The sequence below is a fragment of the Lutra lutra genome, chromosome 5 (assembly GCF_902655055.1).
Source record: "Lutra lutra chromosome 5, mLutLut1.2, whole genome shotgun sequence".
Classification (NCBI taxonomy): domain Eukaryota; kingdom Metazoa; phylum Chordata; class Mammalia; order Carnivora; family Mustelidae; genus Lutra; species Lutra lutra.
In genome coordinates, this window is record NC_062282.1 from 78849779 (window position 1) to 78869166 (window position 19388).

At 46.0% G+C, this 19388-nt stretch overlaps 1 pseudogene; it reads left to right on the forward strand.

The window, feature by feature from the left end:
• LOC125100004 (collagen alpha-2(I) chain-like) overlaps positions 1–19388 on the forward strand; it is an 88938-nt pseudogene that overhangs the window by 18575 nt on the left and 50975 nt on the right.

Sequence of the window (19388 nt, forward strand, 5' to 3'; positions counted from 1 at the left end):
GTGGCAAATCTGTCTCCAGTGCTCACAGTCCTGTTTGGCTGTGATGCCATCATACTGAATGGCATATGGCTGCAAAGCTACTATGTTGAGAGCGGACAGGAATGGGATTTTCCGTGTGCCAGATTTCACTCCCTCTCTGAAACAATTCTTGTAGTAAACGGAGGTTTTCTGATCTTAAGATCTGGAGGATGGGAATTCCTTTACACTTTGTAAGTAAAACTATTGTCTTGCAGAGTTTCATTCTATTGATGGTGCAAATGTTTTTTAAAGGTGGAAGCTCTTCTGGGTTCCCTCCCTTCCCCCAAAAGCTAGGACAGGAGGAGACCTGGCCACCAACTCTGTTCTGGCCCCAGGCCACCCCAGGGAGGAGACCTCTGTATGCCCCATGGCTGTCACCCCTTGGCAAATGGGATGGGGAAGAGGAAAGACTTGCTGAGTGTGGGAGGCTGAGGGGTTGAGGGGGTGAAGGAGGGCCAGAAGCGAGTAGAATGTGACTTTTAGGAGGAGAATTATTTTGAACCACGTCTTGTGTGCTGACAGCATAATGATCATTATTAGGACCTCAGATGTAACACGAAGCCCGCCCTGAAGTTAAATTTTCCCTTTCAGATAAGCGTGGCCTGTCAACCCACCATAGGATGGTTCTATGCCAACCTCCTCCACGCTGGGGCCTGGGGGGTGGTGGAATGTTCCAGCTGCTTCCTCAGACTTCCCTTTCATTAAGGACTTCGCTTTTTTTAGTAAACAAGCCACCGGTTTTCTACCTTAGCCATATCAAATCAACCTGAGACAGACTGTGCAAGGGCCACAGCTGTTTTTGCAGCTTGCTCCCTACACGGAGTTTTGGAGCTGCTCTCTGGAGTCTTACCTCCCCAGGGACGCTCCTGGCCACACTGTGACCTCTAATAGAGGGGCAGACCCAGGGCCTGAATTATGCCCAGACAGATTATTTTTGGCTTCCACGGTGTTTTAAAAATCAGTTTTGATTGCAGGCTCCTCTTGGAAACTCAGAAAACCTAGCTGCCGTGGGCCACATTTCCCTGTGACACATGGTGGGAGCTGAATAATAGTGGCTCCCTTTGCACAGAGCTTGGTCTCTGGTTTGCCAAAGTCCCCACCACTCTCTGTCACCCTCCATCCACACCCTAAGAGAGAATAGTAGTTTAGAGGCAGATAAGGAGATACAAATTTCAGTCCTGATTCTACCACTTATTTTCTGTGGCCCCTTGAACAGGTGTCTGCATCTCTCAGAAGACTCCTTTTAATCCTTATGAAGAGGAGAATGGCATTCACTGAGACTTTGCCAGGTTGATTAATTGCTGTATATTTCCTGTCAATAATAGAGGCAGCTGGAAGATGTATACAATGTACACACTATTGCAAATGTAAGCTTCATATAAACAAGGAATTTCTTTCTTTTTTTTTTTTAAGGACTTTATTTAATGGACAGCGAGAGACACCGCCAGAGAGGGAACACAAACAGGGGGAGTGGGAGAGGGAGAACCAGGCTTCCTGCCAAGCAGGGAGCCCGATGCGGGGCTTAATCCCAGGACCCTGCAATCATGACCTGAGCCAAAGGCAGACGCTTAGTGACTGAGCCACCCAGGCACCCATAAGCAAGGATTTTCTAAATCCATTTTTTTTTTTAATTTCTACACCCTCAAAGTTTAGGATAGTCCCTGGCACATGGTAGGCACATAGCAAGTGTATTGAATGAATACGTGGATTTAATTTTGTCCTTAGTTCTTATGCCTCGTATGTCATGTGCTTCATTATTATTATCGGCCCATTTTTAAAAATATAAATGCAGGGGCGCCTGGGTGGCTCAGTGGGTTAAGCCGCTGCCTTCGGCTCAGGTCATGATCTCAGAGTCCTGGGATCGAGCATCGGGCTCTCTGCTCGGCAGGGAGCCTGCTTCCTCCTCTCTCTCTGCCTGCCTCTCTGCCTACTTGTGATCTTTCTGTCAAATAAATAAAAATCTTTAAAAAATAAAAATAAAAATAAAAATATAAATGCAAATGGACATAACGGTTGAGTATTTCAGGGCTATTCTCCAACATTATTGATGGGAATTTTATGGCCATACTCCCCTGCGTCATTGCCTAAGAGAAAAATGTGGTTTTCTCCAGGACTGGGGTCCTAAGATCATTATCCGAATACCAGGCCACTTGAGGAATCAATGCTTCAAAAAGTCACAATTAAAAGCGTACGCATTTATGTGATGCTTCTTGAGAGCTCAAGGTGCTGTACAAACATTTAAAACATTAAGTGCTCCCTGAAGCACTTTCCTCAGAAAGAACACTTCCAGAAAGGAGAGTGCATTTAGGTAAAACCAATGGCTGGTTTTATGCCACAATCTCAAGAAGGCTCAACCTCTGCGTGCTGAAATTTGTTCCCCATTGGATGCAACTTCCCTGGAAATACAGGGAAGATAGGCTGACTCCCAAACTGATTCAATATTAGCCTGTTGGACTGTTGTTTCACTTGTGCCAAAGGCTTATGGTTTGGGTTTTGGTGGCATGTAGGGGTCAGCTGTGTTTCTTGTTTGTTTAGCATCCACTTCCTAGTTGTGGTAACTAAACTTCAGGTTTCCTAGGGAAACCTGAAGTGTTCCTTGCACACTTCCAACTGTAGGATTTGGTGGTGCCTAACCTCACCCCCAGCTCTCCTCTGGAGCTGGTTCACGGTGTCACATCTCTTGGCTCCAGCCCCCCATTCTGAAAAAAGCCAAGTTACCCAAAGCCAGTGTAAACACTAAACCTGGAACTTTTCTTAAGACTGTTGGGAAAGAGAATGCCTTTTGTTTGCTGGGACTTTTTACTGTGAGAATGTAATTGTGAAACTGTCAGAGGCGCTACTTGAGAATGCAGAGAAAAGAGAGCTGAGCCAGAGAAAGCAGGGGAGGAGATTCCTGGTGACAGAGTCTGAGTGACTGGATCCAGCTATGCCTGAAACTTACCTTTGAATTTCTGGTTTCATGAGCCAATACATAAAATCTCTTTCCTTCTTTCTTATACCAATTTTAATAACATTTTAGTCAATTATGTTGAAGATGTTCCTGCCTAGTAAAGTAGAATCTGAAAATGTAGATCAGGAAAAGAGGCACAAAACTGTGAGACTCATTGCTCAGATGAAAACCAAAATCTTGAACCATGGCCAGAGGCAAACTGATGAGTTTGCCTCTTCTTCCTTGACCTGGACCTCAAATTCCATTAGACTCTGGCAGAGCAGTGAACTAAGAAAGAGAAGAAGAAGCATAAGTGTTTGTTTCATTTCTTTAATACCCTAACACAAAATAAGAATCTGGTCATTCTCTGCTGAAGTCAGTGCTGGTGTTGGCCACATTCATTGGCTTTGTTTTCACATGTGTTCATTTGTCTGCTTCTGTAAGTAGAAGACACTGAAATAAGCCAGAGGCCAGGTCTTAGTGGACTTCTCCAGTGCTTTAAAACTCTCTGGACTTGAGGCTCCTGCGTGGCTCAGTCAGTTAAACATCTGCCTTCGGCTCAGGTCATGATCCCAGGGTCCTGGGATCGAGCCATGCATTGGGCTCCCTGCTCAGTGGGGAGCCTGTTTCTCCCTCTCCCTCTGTCTGCTGCTCCCCTTGCTTGCACTCTGTGTCAAAGAAATAAAATCTTTTAAAAATAAAACAAAATAAAACTTTTTGGACTTTACCTAGAAGAGTTCCACTAGTGTTTGCCGATGAGCCAGGGAGCTCCATAAAGATGTTCAACTTGCACAGCATCTAGAGGAGGCTGTTTAATACAGTTACTGGGTGCTTCTGTGTGCCAGGCTCCAATTCCACACAGCTCTGAGGAAATGGTAGCAAGCTTTCTCTTTTTGAGGAAGGCTTATTTCCAGTCCTTTGTCAGCCCTTCTTGACCCTTTGGGGCTGCAACTTTGCCATGACCCCCCTTTCCCTTCTGACCAGCCTGAACTCTGCTGCCCAATGATTCTTAACAAAAGACTGCCTCCCATGCGGAGAAAGGGGAAACTCTCCTACACTGTTGGTGGGAATGCAAGCTGGTGCAGCCACTCTGGAAAACAGCATGGAGATTCCTCAAAAAGTTTAAAATTGAGCTACCCTATGACCCAGCAATTGCACTACTGGGTATTAACCCCAGAGTTACAAACATAGTGATCTGAAGGAGCACATGCACCCGAATGTTTACAGCAGCAATGTTCACAATAGCCAAACTATGGAAAGAACCTAGATGTACATCAACAGATGAATAGATAAAGAAGACGTGGTACATACACACACACAGTAATACTATGCAGCCATCAAAAAGCACGAACTCTTGCTATTTGCAATGACGTGGATGGGACTAGAGGGTATTATGCTAGGCGAAATAGGTCAATCAGAGAAAGACAATTATCATACGATCTCTCTGATATGAGGAATTTTAGAGGCAGGGTGGGGGGGTCATGGGTGGCAGGGTGGGAAAAAATGAAACAAGATGAGACCAGGGAAGGAGACAAACCATAAGAGACTCTTAATCTCAGGAAACAACCTGAGGGTTGTTGGGGGGTGGTGAGGTAGGGATAGGGTGGCTGGGTGATGGACATTGGGGAGGGTATGTGCTATGGTGAGTGCTGTGAAGTGTGTAAGCCTGATGATTCACAGACTTGTACCCTTGGGGCAAATAATACATTATATGTTTAAAAAAAAAAAAAAAGACTGCCTCCCTTTCCCATTTCCCATTCCCAGGAGTTTCACTGCTTCACTGTAGGTTTCATATTGAATCTATATTCTTCTTAGCCTTTTTTTTTTTTTAAGATTTTGTTTATTTATGACTGAGATAGTGAGAGAGGGAACACAAGCATGGGGGGAGCTGGAGAGGGAGAAGCAGTCTCCCCCCTGAGCAGGGAGCCTGATTTGGGGGTCAATCCCAGGATGCTGGGATCATGACCCAAGCTGACAGCAGATGCCTAACAACTAAGCCACCCAGGTGCCTCTCTTCTTAGCATTTAATAAAACAAATGCTGAGACTAAAAGCTCACAGTGTAGAGCATTTACAGGGTGCTAGCACTATGCTTTCACATGCATTATCTCAGTTAATCCTCAAAATGATGCTCTAAAGTAGATATTAATGCTATCCCTATTTTTTTTTTTTTTAGATGAGGAAATTAAAGCACAGAGAGGTCAAGTAACTTGCTCAAGTCCCATGGCCAATAAGTGATGGAGTCTAAATGCAGCCCTGTCATTCCAGTTCTAGACCCCATGCTCCTACCAGAAGATTCTGCTATCTCCAGAGTTCTTCTACAACCTGTGCTGTCTCTTAGTTTGTTCCTCACAGCTCTACAATTCCCACAGTCCACTCAGGCAGGTCTTACAGTTATGCCTACTGTTCTCTGATTTTATTGTCTTTGCTTATTTGTTTTTTTCCTTTTTTTTTGTTTTTTAAAGATTCTATTTATTTTGACAGAGAAAGAGAGATCACAGGTAGGCAGAGAGGCAGGAAGAGAGGGAGGGAGAAGCAGGCTCCTGTTGAGCAGAGAGCCCCATGTGGGGCTTGATCCCAGGACCCTGAGATCATGACCTGAGCCGAAAGCAGAGACTTAACCCACTGAGCCACCCAGGCGCCCCATCTTTGCTTATTTGTTTAGTCATTCGTTCATTTACTCACTCAGCACATATATACTGAGAATGCTCTCTTTTCTCCTACTTCTCCAAATCCTGCCTTTCCAGGCTCCACTCCACACCCTTCCTTTCATGCATCCCACCTTAGCCTGTGCAGCTGGTGTGGCCTCCCTTTCATGAATGCCGGGAATACAAAAGAGCATGACAACATAGTTGAGCCTTCATTTTCACAGGGGCCTTACCAGGTCTCATGCTCCCTGACTTTCCCACCAGGAGGCAGTTGCCTGGAGGAGTTGTTAAAGGAGCACCTCTCCTTTCGTGGCCATCACAGCTTTGAGTGCACATTAGCCATCCAAGAAACATTCTTTCATTGGATTGTTGTTGAGTGAACAAATGGGATCCAGTGAAAATACGATGGTTTTTATTTTTATTTTTAAAAATATTTTATTTATTTATTTGAAAGAGAGAGAGGGAGAGAGCACAGGAGAGGGAGAAGCAGACTCCCTGCTGATCAGGGAGCCCAACATGGGGCTCCATCCCAGGAGTCTGAGGTCATGACCAGAGCTGAAGCCAGCCACCTAACCGACTGAGCCACCCAGGTGCCCCTAAGAATATAATGGTTTTTAAAATGGCCTTGTGGACGGATAAACACAACAAATCTAAAACTTTCTGCCACGTGACAATCCTCCAACATTCAAATCAGGTCAAGTTCTTGAATTTTCTTTTCTACAGGCAAATGTCTACACAGACAGGGACGTAGACAGAGTTTATGTATATAATATACATGTAAATTATATGGTAAAGTATCTTGCTAATAGTGTACAAAAACATGTTAAATTAATTCTGTCGGATGTGATAATGGCATTGTAACTATGTTAAAATAAATCCTTTTTACAGGGAAAAAAAAATAAAAATAAAATGGCCTTGTGAAGGGGCTCCCGGCTGGCTCAGTGGACAGAGCGTGTGACGCTTAATCTTAGGTTTGTGAGTTTATGCCCCATGTTGGGCGTAGAGCCTACTTAAAAAAGAAATCTGAGATAAAATGGCCTTGTGAAAAATCATGAATCTGGATTCTTCCTTTCATTGAGACTTCCTGTAAAGTTTAAGAGGTAGGTTTTAAAAAAAAAAAAAGTAAAAGAGGTAGGTGTTATTATCCCCATTTTGTAGGTAAGATTGAGGCTCAGAGAAAGTGGGTAAGTTGGCCACGTTCGTGAAATGGATGAATTCCAGGCTCCCCGACCCCTGTACTGTGCCGCCCCTGCAGTCCTAGCTGGTTCTCCCAAAGTCACATATGTGGAAAATCCACTGCAGCTTCTGTGGCTAAGGAACTTTTACAGAAAATATGCTTTGTCAGGGCCTTCTACACAGACATTTTTCTTTATTTCCAGGAATGGAAGGCAACCCGCCGCTGTTGTGTGAAGAAACCTGGTGAAACTCCAGCAACTTCTACCACTGGCTGGCTGCTGAGTTCTGGCCCTTGAGGTCAAATTCTAGAAAAGAACCACATGGGATGTATAACCTGGCCATGTCTCTTGGGTTCTTGGCTGCTGCCAGCAACATTCTCTGGGTTTGTACTCACATGAGAACCCTCCTTTACTATGGATGTGGAGGTGGATGTGAAGGTGGGAAATGTTCTGTTTTTCTTTTTTTTTAAGATTTTATTTACTTATTTGACAGAGAGAGATATCACAAGTAGGCGGAGAGGCAGGCAGAGAGAGAGAGAGAGAGAGGAGGAAGCAGGCTCCCCGCTGAGCAGAGAGCCCGATGTGGGGCTCGATCCCAGGACCCTGGGATCATGACCTGGGCCGAAGGCAGAGGCTTTAACCCACTGAGCCACACAGGCACCCCTGTTTTTCTCTTGATAGTTAAGCCCTCTCAATCCCTACCCACTCAGTAAAAGGGGAGTGGCCAGGGACCTTACTGAAAATGTGTCTCATCATCTCTTCTTCCCCAGCACAGCATTTGTCCCAACTAGCCTGAGAAGCTTTCCTCCCTTTAAAGACGCTTATCCCTGCCTTATACCCCTTCCTCACCTTGCCCTGCCCTCATTAGAACCTCAGTGGAATATGCTTGCTCCCAAAGGCCTGGAAAATTTTCTAGCCAAAAAGTCTTGCTGTCAGAGTATACTTAGGAACAGATGAGCTCTGCATCAGTTCCTCTGTACTAGTTTCTGTAAAGGGTGGATCTTGCCCCTGATGGTCCAAATGTGGTTTTGAGGTGTTGTTAAGTGACCTTCATTCCTCAGAGGCTAACAGGCCTCTGTCCCCAAACCCCTGGTGCTTCTCCTTTCTCTCCAGTCCCCTCTCTGTCTCGGTTCTCAGCATGTTTCCCCTCTGCCATTTCCCTCAAACCTCATTCCGGCTCAATTCCGCACACACCCCACCTCCACATGGACTTCCCCTCTTCAGATCTGCCATACAACCCAGTTCTCCCTGCCCTGCCCTGCTCGCAGCATCTTCCTGCCCACTCATCTCTGCCCCTTTTGGACCCTGGGGTCATGTTTTCAGTCTCTTCTGTTAGTAGAGCTAATACTTGGTCTGAAGCCATGATTCTTCTCTACCTTTCACAACGGTCTTTTTTTTCCCCTTTAAATATTTTATTTATTTATTTGAGAGAGAGCGCGCGAGGGAGAGCAGAAGCAAAGGGAGCAGCAGAGGGAGAGGGAGAAGCAGACTCCCTGCTGAGCAGGGAGCCCGACTTGGGTTTCCACCATCCCAGGACCCTGGGATCATGACCCAAACAGAAGGCATTTGATCAACTGACTGATCCACCCAGGCGCCCCTCACAACTGTCTTTTTTCCCACTTATATGCATTTCTTTTAAAAATAAATGTATAGGGGTGCCTGGGTGGCTCAGTGGGTTGGGCCGCTGCCTTCGGCTCAGGTCGTGATCCCAGGTCCTGGGTTCGAGCCCCACATCGGGCTTTCTGCTCAGCGGGGAGCCTGCTTCCTCCTCTCTCTCTGCCTGCCTCTCTGCCTACTTGTGATTTCTCTCTGTCAAATAAATGAATAAAATCTTTTAAAAAAATAAATGTATAAAAGAAAAAGTATCACTTTAAACTATTAAGTAAATAGTAAACAGTACAGGTGGTACTTTGATATGAGACACACTATTCATCAACTGATCTTCAAAGACAATGTCTCAGTCAGCTGGGTGTTGCCAGTTAGCTGGGCAACGCCAAAAGGTGCTCACTAGAAACTGATTGTAAAATAACTATCTTTTAGGTCTAATTGGCTTTAATAAATGATTCCTAAATCAGGCAGCATCCCATCTACTAGTAGAGGGGATTTGCACAAAATGGAAGAGGTTTTTTTCGTAGGAGTGAGGTTGGAGCAAGGAAGTTATTAGCAAAAGAAGAGAAAGCATATTCTGTTAGGGGTAGAGTAGCGGGATTCCTGTAATGCAGATTACCCCACCTTCCTGTGAGGGATGGAGAGCTCCACGTGACAGATTGCCTCATTGGTGCTTATCAGGAAATTCCTGACCACATTTCTGACAAAGGTTGAAACTGCAATTACGTTGTGTTATTAAGCCTGGGTTTGGGGCGCCTGGGTGGCTCAGTCGTTAAGCGTCTGCCTTCAGCTCAGGGCATGATCCCAGCCAGCATCTTGGGATCAAGCCCCATATCAGGCTCTCTGCTCAGCTCGGAGCCTGCTTCTCCATCTTCACCTCCCCTGTGCTGTTTTCCCTCTCTCACTCTATCATAAATAACCTTTTAAAAATCTTTTTTAAGGGGCGCCTGGGTGGCTCAGTGGGTTAAGGCCTCTGCCTTCGGCTCGGGTCGTGATCTCAGGGTCCTGGGATCGAGCCCTGCATTGGGCTCTCTGCTCGGTGGGGAGACTGCTTCCTCCTCTCTCTCTCTCTGCCTGCCTCTCTGCCTACTTGTGATCTCTCTCTCTCTGTCAAATAAATAAATAAAATCTTTTAAAAAAATCTTTTTTAAGATTTTACTTATTTATTTGATATAGAGAGAGCACAAGTGGGGGTGGGGGGAGCAGGCTCCCTGCTGAGCAGAGAGCCCAATGCGGGGCTTGATCCTAGGACCCGGAGATCATGACCTGAGCCGAAGGCAGAGGCTTAACCCACTGAGCCACCCAGACGCCCCTTTAAAAATCTTAAAGAAAAAAAGCCTGGGTTTGGTGACTTGGCCAAAGTGACACCTTTTGGGACCCATGGTTTTTCTCTTTGACAGGTCTAAAATCCTATAGTTTGAGAGGGAAGGACAATATATATGAAACCTCCACAGCAGCTCAGGGAATAAGAGAGTAAAACTAAAATGAAATTCAGCAAGAAGCCAAGGGAGGAGATAAAAAGTGGTTCTCAAACTGGGACCTCCATGGGGTGTTAAATTCTCACTTTGAAGCTGATGGTCTACACCAGTCATAGAGGTGTATGCCTATGGCTGTAGCAAGCAAGGGGAGTACATTAGAGAAAAATCAATTTCTAAAATGAGTATCAAAAAATTCTTTGCAAACAGGACTTGCAGGTTTTTCCTCGACTTTGCTCTGGGAGTGTTTCAGTCATTTCTCTCCTTGCTGGAACAGAAAAAGACCTTTAGGACAGGAAGTCTTGGGCCTGCGCCTGAAAGAACGAGGTTTTATTACATTCTCTAGCAAAGGCTGCACTACTTGCTGTGACGTTTATGAGGAAAAGTTGCCAGAGAGCAATCCAGTTAGCCATAGCCCCACTCCTCTCAGGTACAGCTCACGAATCCTGGACTATGCGGGTGTAGACCAAGAAGACACCAGGAGGAGAGGCCTACAGTGAACCCAGCCTGAGCGGGTTACAACGGGGACAGCCAGGCACCTGTCCTAGCGGAGAGGGATAATCATCTGGAGTCTTCGCGACTGATCCAACCTGAAACGAGTGCCCGTTGGGAGTCTCAGGTCCACCCCAGCTCAGAGGCAGGAGCAGGAAAGCCCGGATCCCGCCTCCGGTTCTCACCAAGCCAAGAAACCAGGAGCGCTCCCAGAGGCGCCCACAGGCCGGCCGGCTGGGGGTGGGGCTCGTGCTGTGACGCCGCCCCCCGCCTCGCCCCGCCCCGCGCGCGTTGCCGGGGTGATCAGGTGACTCGGAGCTCCCGGCGCTCCGGGCAGCCGTGACGTCAGACTCGCCGCTGCTCCTCTCTCGCTCGGTGGCAGGTGCGGTGCATCTGGTGCGGTCTCATCTGGTCGGGTCAGGTCTCTACCAAACCAGTGCCCTACGGATTCGAGAAGAGGAGAGGTGAGTCGGGGCGGACGCAGGCCCAGCCGAACTGGAACAGGGGAGCGGGTAAGGCGCGGGCAGGGCCCTTCGGAGGTTTGGCGCGCCCGCGAGCCCCCCAAAGAGCACCATTAGGGCGGCAGGCACGGGGACGGGACGGACCGACTTAGGATGCGGTGTTCGCAGCCCCCGGGGAGGGGCCGGGAGCGGGCGCAAAGCCCATCCAGGAGCCCCGCGGCTGTTCGTCCGGTTCTGGGTCGCCGCGCCGCTGTTGGAGGCTGGGAGGGTGGAGATCCTGCGCCGCCCGGCCGGCCACTGGGCCGTGGTCTGAAGGGGCTCCGCATTTCAGCGGGTCTCGCCGTGCCGGGATTCGGCGTGCTCCAAGCGGGGACCGCCACACCCCGTCCCGGGGGATTTGTACGGGAGGCTTCTGCAGCTCTTCGCCTTGGGCTGCGATTTCTGAGACGCTGCCGGGGGCTGGGAGGCCGCTCGGGAGCCCCCCTGGTGGGAGCAGAGGTCCGGGTGTTCAGAGAAGGTGTTAGGGGAGGTGAAGGAATCCTGATTCTTGAGAGGGGGGAACTGGGATCTCAGTGGACCTGTTGGTGTAGGTGAAATCTGAGTGGAATCCTGAGGGTTGAGGACTAATTTCCCCGCAGCGGTTGGGGGATGGAAGAATAGAGGAAAAGAGGACCTCCGCGGAAGGAGACCGTGAGCCTTGCTCAGGAGGTGAAAGAAAGACGAGACTGTTGGGTGACTGACTAGACCAAGGGCTAGGGCTGTTTTGGGAAAAATAACAAACAAGCAAACAACAAAAAACTTAGGAGAATTAGGTTAGGGTTGGTTAGGAAAAAACTCTTGAGTGCCCGGTTGAGGGTTTGGGAGCCACTGAATCGTGGGTTGCGTAAAGGGGAACACTAGGATGGGGAGAAGCTGAGGAGGCTGCTGGGACAGCCTGGGAAAGAGGTGACAACGTCTAGAACTCTGGCCTGTAGGGATTCTGCGACCCCTGCTTATGAAATATAAAGAGGACGCCGACAGCCAGGTGCCTCCACTCCAGCCAGTGTTAAATTTAAAAAAATCCTTGTCAGGAAAAGGAAGCACCCAACTGCAGCTCATTTTCTTATTGTCTTTTTTTTTTTTTTTTTTTTTTAAAGTAACTTCTGTACCAAAGGTGGGGCTGGAACTTAAAACTCCCAGATCAAGAGTTGCCCCTCTACTGACTGAGCTAGTCTTGGGCTCCTCTTGTCTCTTTTGACCGGATTTAATGTCTACCTGTGAGCTTGTCCCCCTCGTTAAGCACGGTGGTTGTATTGTCCACAGCACTTGGCCTTCAGAGGTTTCAGTGTCTTAAAAACACTCATTATCCCCAAAGTGAAACCCAAATGCCAAGTGATTGGTAGGAGAGTTAATGGGGGAAAGTTATTAAAGGATAATCCATGCCCAAAACATGAAATGGAACATTGGGGAAACTGAAAGGAGTCTCATGTTTTTCGTCAATTGCAGAACTAAGAGGTGCTCTTTCATACATGCCCCCTTCCTCTTGTGGGCTTCTCAGCTTAAGGCTGTTTAAGTGTTAATTGGCCATTTGTCTTACTTTCCTGAGAAACAGTTTTTCTTAAAAATTTAATTAATTTGACACTGAGAGAGCATAAGAAGGGGAAGCACAAGCAGGGGGAGCAGCAGGCACAGGGAAGGGAGAAGCAGGCTCCCCACCCAGCAAGGAACCCTTGTAGGTCTAAATCCCTGAACCTGGCATGACCTGAGCGTAGGCAGATGCTCAACTGAGGGTGCCATCCAGGCACCCTCAAGGTTGTTTTTTGTTTTTGTTTTTAAGAGAGAATGCTGGCATGTGAGTGGCGGGGATGGGCAGAGAGCGAGAGAACGAGAGAGGAAACTCTCAAGCAGGCTCCAGGCAGAGTTCCATGCGAGGGCTTGTTCCTGCAACCCTGAAATCATGACCTGAGGAAATCAAGAGCCAGCCGGTTAATCGACTGAGCCACCCAGGCCTCCCAAGAAACAAAAAATTTTGATTATTTAAGAGTAACGATTTGCTGATTTATGCTTTTTTTCCCAGCTCTGAAATTTGCTGATTCTGTGACCTTAAAAAAAAAAAAAAAAAAAAGTCACTGCTTTCCATTTTATACTGAACCTTAGCAATTTGTTTTCTGGGAGAATGTGAAATGGCTAAACCTTCCCACCAGTTTGTGTTATGTTTGCTGCAGAAAATAGAATTGGACCTCTAGGGATCCTGTACAGTAGAAGGCAGTTTAGGGAACAGCAGAGAACTTGGGAAGGTGGCGGCAACTGGTTTGTGCAGCCCAAACCAGCACAGTACTCAAGGGAGAGCAAATCCAGGGGGGTGGCACTTAGGGAAAATGACCTTCTCTTCAGATCAGTGAGGCCATTCTCTGTGAAATAAGTTTTATGATAGGTCACCTGAGCAATGGGCATTTACCACGCAGTACTCACTGAAGAGTTTTTCCTACAGGTGGTAGGGCTTTTGTGATAATGATTTTTAAGGGTCTTTGCAGGAGTCCTATAATATTTAGAATCTCTGAAGGTTAGATTTCTCGGCCACATTTAAAAAGGATTGTTAACCATTTTTTAAATCTCTTTGGACGTATTTGAACCAGCTGACTAATCATGCTTCCTTTGAAAAGAAACAGCCCACGCCCACCCCCACCCCCCAAACACTATAACTATGTGTTGTCAGGGCCATTAAGTAGGCCAAGAGTTTTGGGAAATTTTCTGCTTTCATTCACCCATGCCACCCACACAAGTTTTCCCACTGGTAGAGAATATGATGTCAGGAAAAATATTTTCATGTGTTTCCCTAAACCTAAGTATGATACACACCAGGGCTGGCTGCTCTGTGTTGAGGAACGGGAATACTGTTCCATAAGGGGCTAGGAGCCAAGGTGAGAGGTAAGGCGGGGGCGGGGGGGGGGGGGGGGGCGGCGCTGGTACAAGCCAGAGACTGAGCTAGGAGAATTCTTAGCCTTGCCATTTGTCACCCAAGGCCCTCCGGGCAGGCTGTCCTTTCTTGGGAGAGAAACATTCCTTGACCTTGAAACAGGATAATAGTTAGAACTCCCTTCGCAGAGGTACCAAGGAGAATTAATGAGAGGCGTGTATGAAATTTGAGTTCTTCCAAAGCTGAATCTTTTCAATTAGCAATAATTATGCTTCAGATAAACCTCATTGGCTATGATACCGCCACTGCTGAATTTTTAATTCTTGGATGAATAGTGTATTTTGAGATGTAATGAAATAAAAAAGAGGTGAACATTCAAATTTTTTTTGAAATCCTTATTCAGACTCTAAGGTGTTTTGTTGGCTTTTTCTGTGGTATTTGATTATCCATAAGCCTATAATCAACACCTGGAGGCCTGAGGGTAAATGCAGGTTTATGTTTCATAAGGAAATCAGTTCGATGGTTCCCCACTCTTTTTTGGTTCTCTGAGAGTGCCTAGAGTAAGCCAGTAACTTAGCAGGGTGTGGAGCTTTCTGGAGCTTTCTGCTCAATATCCTGTCAGCTCTAAAGGAGTTAGTTATTCTCATCAGAAGTAAAAGTGGGTAATAATGCTTCGTAAATTAAATGAGGAATGAAATAGTCCTCTCTTAAAATTCCCATATCCTGTGTAAGTCCGCTGGTCCTGCTACTCAGATACATGCTTTGGTGTGCCCAGGAACTGGACAGAACTACAGTCTCCATCTCTTAGACTTCTGGCATTTGTTGGCTAGGCATGGTTTTCACATGAGGAAAATTCTGATGGGAGAGGCTTCTTGTTTTTCTCAGGCAGCACAGAGTTACAGGCCTCCAAGCTCCCAGCACTCGGCCAAGGCTACTAATTGGCTTGGCTATAAAGTGGGAGTCAGCAATTAAACAGCAGTACAGAAGCAAGGGGATTGGGCATGAGTTGACTCTCCAGCCAAAAAGGTTCACACCACTTTGTGCACTATTTACAAAGGACTCTTCAAAAGGAAATGAACTTGGAATGATTTCTTGTGTGGTTTTAAAGAGACATGGGTAGAATATTAGTATTGATTTAGGCCTCAGAACCTGAGTTAGGAAACTTGATGGGCCCTCACTTCTAAAGCAGGCGAGACAAGTGGTTTGAATTCAGTCTCTATGGACAGCAATTATGTAGTATGACTTTGCCAAAAACAAGGGATGATTTATATATATTTTTTTAAAAATTTACTTATTTGACCGATAGAGATCACAAGTAGACAGGCAGGCAGGCAGACAGAGAGGAGGAAGCAGGCTCCCTGCCGAGCAGAGAGCCCAATGCGGGGCTTGATCCCAGGACGCTGGGATCATGACCTGAGTCGAAGGCAGAGGCTTTAACCCACTGAACCACCCCGGCGACCTATATTTTTGTGAAGCCTTTCAGTTAAATAGTTTAAGGCAGTTTTGGTAGTCATGGTGGGAGGAGAGTTTGATCTACCTGAATTTACTCACTGAGGAGTAATGCTGTATTCACAATGCCTATCATTAGTTCTCTGATTTATGCTAAAGAATCATTAGTCATCCCCAGAGAGTTGGCCCAGAAAATATATCATTACTGAAAACTATCAGACCATATGGTCTCATTGTTCAAAGAAAGATAGGGATTGGGAACAATTAACAACACAGTTATTTGGGAAGAAGATGACCTGGGAAGAGGTGCTAGACTTTTGCCACATTAATTTTTATTTTATTTTATTTTTTTAAAGGTTGTATTTATTTATTTGACAGAGATCACAAGTAGGCAGAGAGGCAGGCAGAGAGGGGGAAGCAGGCTCCCCGCTGAGCAGAGAGCCCGATGCTGAGCTGAAGGCAGAGGCTTTAACCCACTGAGCCACCCCGGCGCCCCTTATTTTATTTTTTTTAAGTAAGCTCCACACCCAGCGTGGAGCTCAATGTGGGGTTTGAACTCAAAACCCTGAGATCAAGACCTGAGCTGAAATCAAGAGTCAGACACTTGGGACGCCTGGGTGGCTCGGTTGGTTAGGTGGCTGCCTTCGGCTCAGGTCATGATCCTGGTGTCCCGGGATCGAGTCCCACATCGGGCTCCATGCTCAGCGGGAAGCCTGCTTCTCCCTCTACCTCTGCCTGCCACTCTGTCTGCCTGTGCTTGCTCACTCTCTCTCTCTCTCTCTGACAAATAAATAAAAAATAAATTAAAAAAAAAAAGAGTCAGACACTTAACCAACCGAACCACCCAGGCACCCATGACACATTAAACTTTTAATGCTGTCCACGGTGCTTTACCAGTCAGCTTTTGGTATTGGGACTTTGGGCAGGATCATTTGGGGGCGCATATATCAACTCAAAACCCCAAAATCAAGAGTCACGTGTTCCACAGACGAAGCCAACAAGGGGCTCTAGCTGTATTTTGCCTATTGTAAATAATGCTGCAATAAGCATAGGGTGCATATATCTTTTTTAATTAGTTGTTTTGTTTCCCTTGGGTAAATACCCAGTGGTGAAATTACTGGATCATATGATAATTCTATTTTTAACTTTTTTTTTTTTAAAGATTTTATTTATTTATTTGACAGAGAGAAATCACAAGTAGGCAGAGAGGCAGGCAGAGAGAGAGGAGGAAGCAGGCTCCCTGCTGAGCAGAAAGCCCGATGTGGGGCTCGAACCCAGGACCTGGGATCATGACCTGAGCCGAAGGCAGCAGCTTAACCCACTGAGCCACCCAGGCGCCCCTATTTTTAACTTTTAAAGGAAACTCCATACTGGTTTTCAGAGTGGTGCACCAGTTTGAATTCCCACCAGCAATGCACGAGGGCTCCTTTCCACATCCTCACCAACACTTGGTATTTCTTGTCTTTGTTTTTTGCTGTTTATTTTTTGTTATTTCTTGTCTTCAACTGTAGCCTTTCTGATGGGTGTAAGGTGCTATGTCATTGTGGGTATGATTTGCATTTTCCTGATAATGAGGAACGTTGAGCATCTCTTCAAGTGTCTGTTGGTCATCTGTATGTCTTCTTTGGAAAAATGTCTCTAGGTCCTCTGCTCATTTTTTAATTGGATTTGTTTTTCTGATGTTGAGTTGTGTAAGATCATATATGTGTGTGTGAGTGTGTATTTTTTTAAATTATTTATGGATTTTGAATATTAACCCCTTATCAGATCAATCATTTGCAAATATCTTTTCCTTTTTAGTAGTTTTTATTGATGGTTTCTTTCACCGGCAAAAGCTTCTTATTTTGCTTTAGTGCCAATACTTTAATTTTGCTTTTGTTTGGCTTGGCTGAGGAAGCATATGTAGAAAAATGTTTCTATGACCACTGTCAAAGAATTCACTACCTATGGTTTTTGTTTTAGGAGTTTCGTGGTTTCAGGTCTCACATTTAAATCTTGAATCCATTTTGAGTATTTTTGTGTATGCTGAGAAAGTGGTCCAGTTTCATTCTTTTGGATGTGGCTGACCAGTTTTCCCAGCACCGTTTGTTGAAGAGACTGTCTTTTCCCCATTGTATATTCTCACCTCCTTTGTTGTAGATTAATTGGCCATATAAGTGTGGGTTTATTTCTGGGTGGATTGCAGTTTTTTTGTTTTTGTTTTTGTTTTAAACTCATCAATGCCTGCCACTACTTTGAGCCCTTTGTCTTCCTCATACATCATAGCTCTTTGTGGATGTTACTGACAGAAATCTGGAATTACCTAGCATTTGGTTTTTTTTTTGAAACTTGGTTGGGCCTTATTGCCTTTCACTCTAAAAGTCCAGTGAAGATGAAGAAAGGAGGAGACACCTTGCTGCTTGGGGCTGATCTGGTCTCTTAGGGTGGCCCACACGGGCACATGGTAGGCAGCAGTGGCTCTGGTTCCTGTGACATGATATTCCCTCTGGCCCATTAAGAGGCACCCCCACAGCGCTGATGGGGCTGCTCCTTTGCTCCGAGGGTCAGGAGAGCAGGCTAATGGCAGAGCGGAGCCCTGGCTGGCCAGGGAGCTGGCAGGAACCAGCAATGCTTACTTAAATTGCCACCATATTAAGCTGTAGGGGCCTCTTTCTAAGCCATCAGGATTTCAAATTTCCCACAAAGCCTAATCTAATGCTCTGGGAGGGGGCAGGGGAGCCAGTCTTGCAGGTGCTGTGCTGGTGGGGGACCTGGCCTGGGAAGTGGCCTTGTCAGGCTTGTTGGGAGCGGTGGACCTGTCCCTTTATAATGCGTCCTCTCAACTTGGCAGGGGGCAGAGTTGGGTCTTTCTCCTCCTCTCTGTGCTCTAACCTCTTCTTTCATGTCCCCAACTCACTTTCTGTGTTAATAGCCTTCTTCCCTTTTTCTGTCCCTTCTGTTCACTGCTGCTTTCTTTTTCCCTGCTGCCTCTTGCTGGGCCTCATTTTCTCTCCATTGTCACTTTGAGGGCTGGCTGTTTGAAGTTCCGGAGTTATAATGCTGTCCCATATGTCCCAGTGACTAGATGTAATTCAGAGGTCCCCAACCTTTTTTTCTGAGGAGGAGCCAACCTTCACTTCCCCACTGGCTCTCAGATAACATTGTAGCTGGGTTACTGACCAGAGTCCCTGAGCTGAGTGAATGGATGAAGCTGGAGGTGTCTTTCCCCCAAATACGGGTCCCAGTGGTGTGGGGAGGGTGGTGGTGGTCGGGATTTGCTGGCATTCTAGGGAGCTGTCAGAGAAGCCGAGGTCCACCATTAGGGAGTCCTTCCAGAAGCTGAAGGCAGAAGTAAGTCCCACATCCAGGTAGGCCTGTGGTCTCTACAGAGGACCATATGTGACTAATGAAGGCTGGAAAAGAGGTCCTTGCTGAGGTGGTCCTGGAATCCATGAGACTGTTTGTAACAGTTGATCCTGCTCTGGAGCTGGGGTTTTCCAGGTGGTGACAAGAACAGAATGTTTTCTCAGTGGTCATTGGATAGTTGTTGGAAGCATGGCTTTCTACTTATTATGAAATGGATTATTTTCTCCCCAAAGCCATTTGGTAGACCTTACCCAAAGATGATCGGCAGGGGTTTTAACTTCCATTGTTAAATATATGTGGAAATGTGTGTGTGTGTGTGTGTGTGTGTGTGTGTGTGTGTGTGTGTGTGTGTGTGTAAAATACAGTTAAATGAATAATTATATTCATTAATATAACTGTAATGTATTCAGGTTTAGAAATAGAACTTTATTTTTCAACTCATGGGGCAGTAGAATGTGTTTTGTTGCAATTTGCTTTTTTCAGGATGTTGGCACCTGTCCATATCAGCACACATAATTCTACCTCATTCTTACGGGCCAAATTATAATGCCATGGCTTGTAAGTTCCATGGTTTATTTAACCATTCCTGTATTGGTGGCCCCTTGGGATTTTATACATTTTGTGTGTGTGTGTTTGTGTGTCCCTGTGTGTGTGATGTGTTATATAGCTGTGATAAACAAATGCTGTAATATCTGTGGAGAGGGTTTAAAATTGTGTGTATAAAAAATTTTTTTTTTGCATTCCAGAGCTAGTGTTTATCTGTAAGATAAAATCCTAAAGGTGGAATTGCTGGTTCAAAGAATAGGGTGTTTTTATTTATTTAATGTTTCACTTAAAAACGTGCTTTTCCTGAAGAGTATGTGCGAAAACAGGATGGTCCCTAAGTAAAAAAGA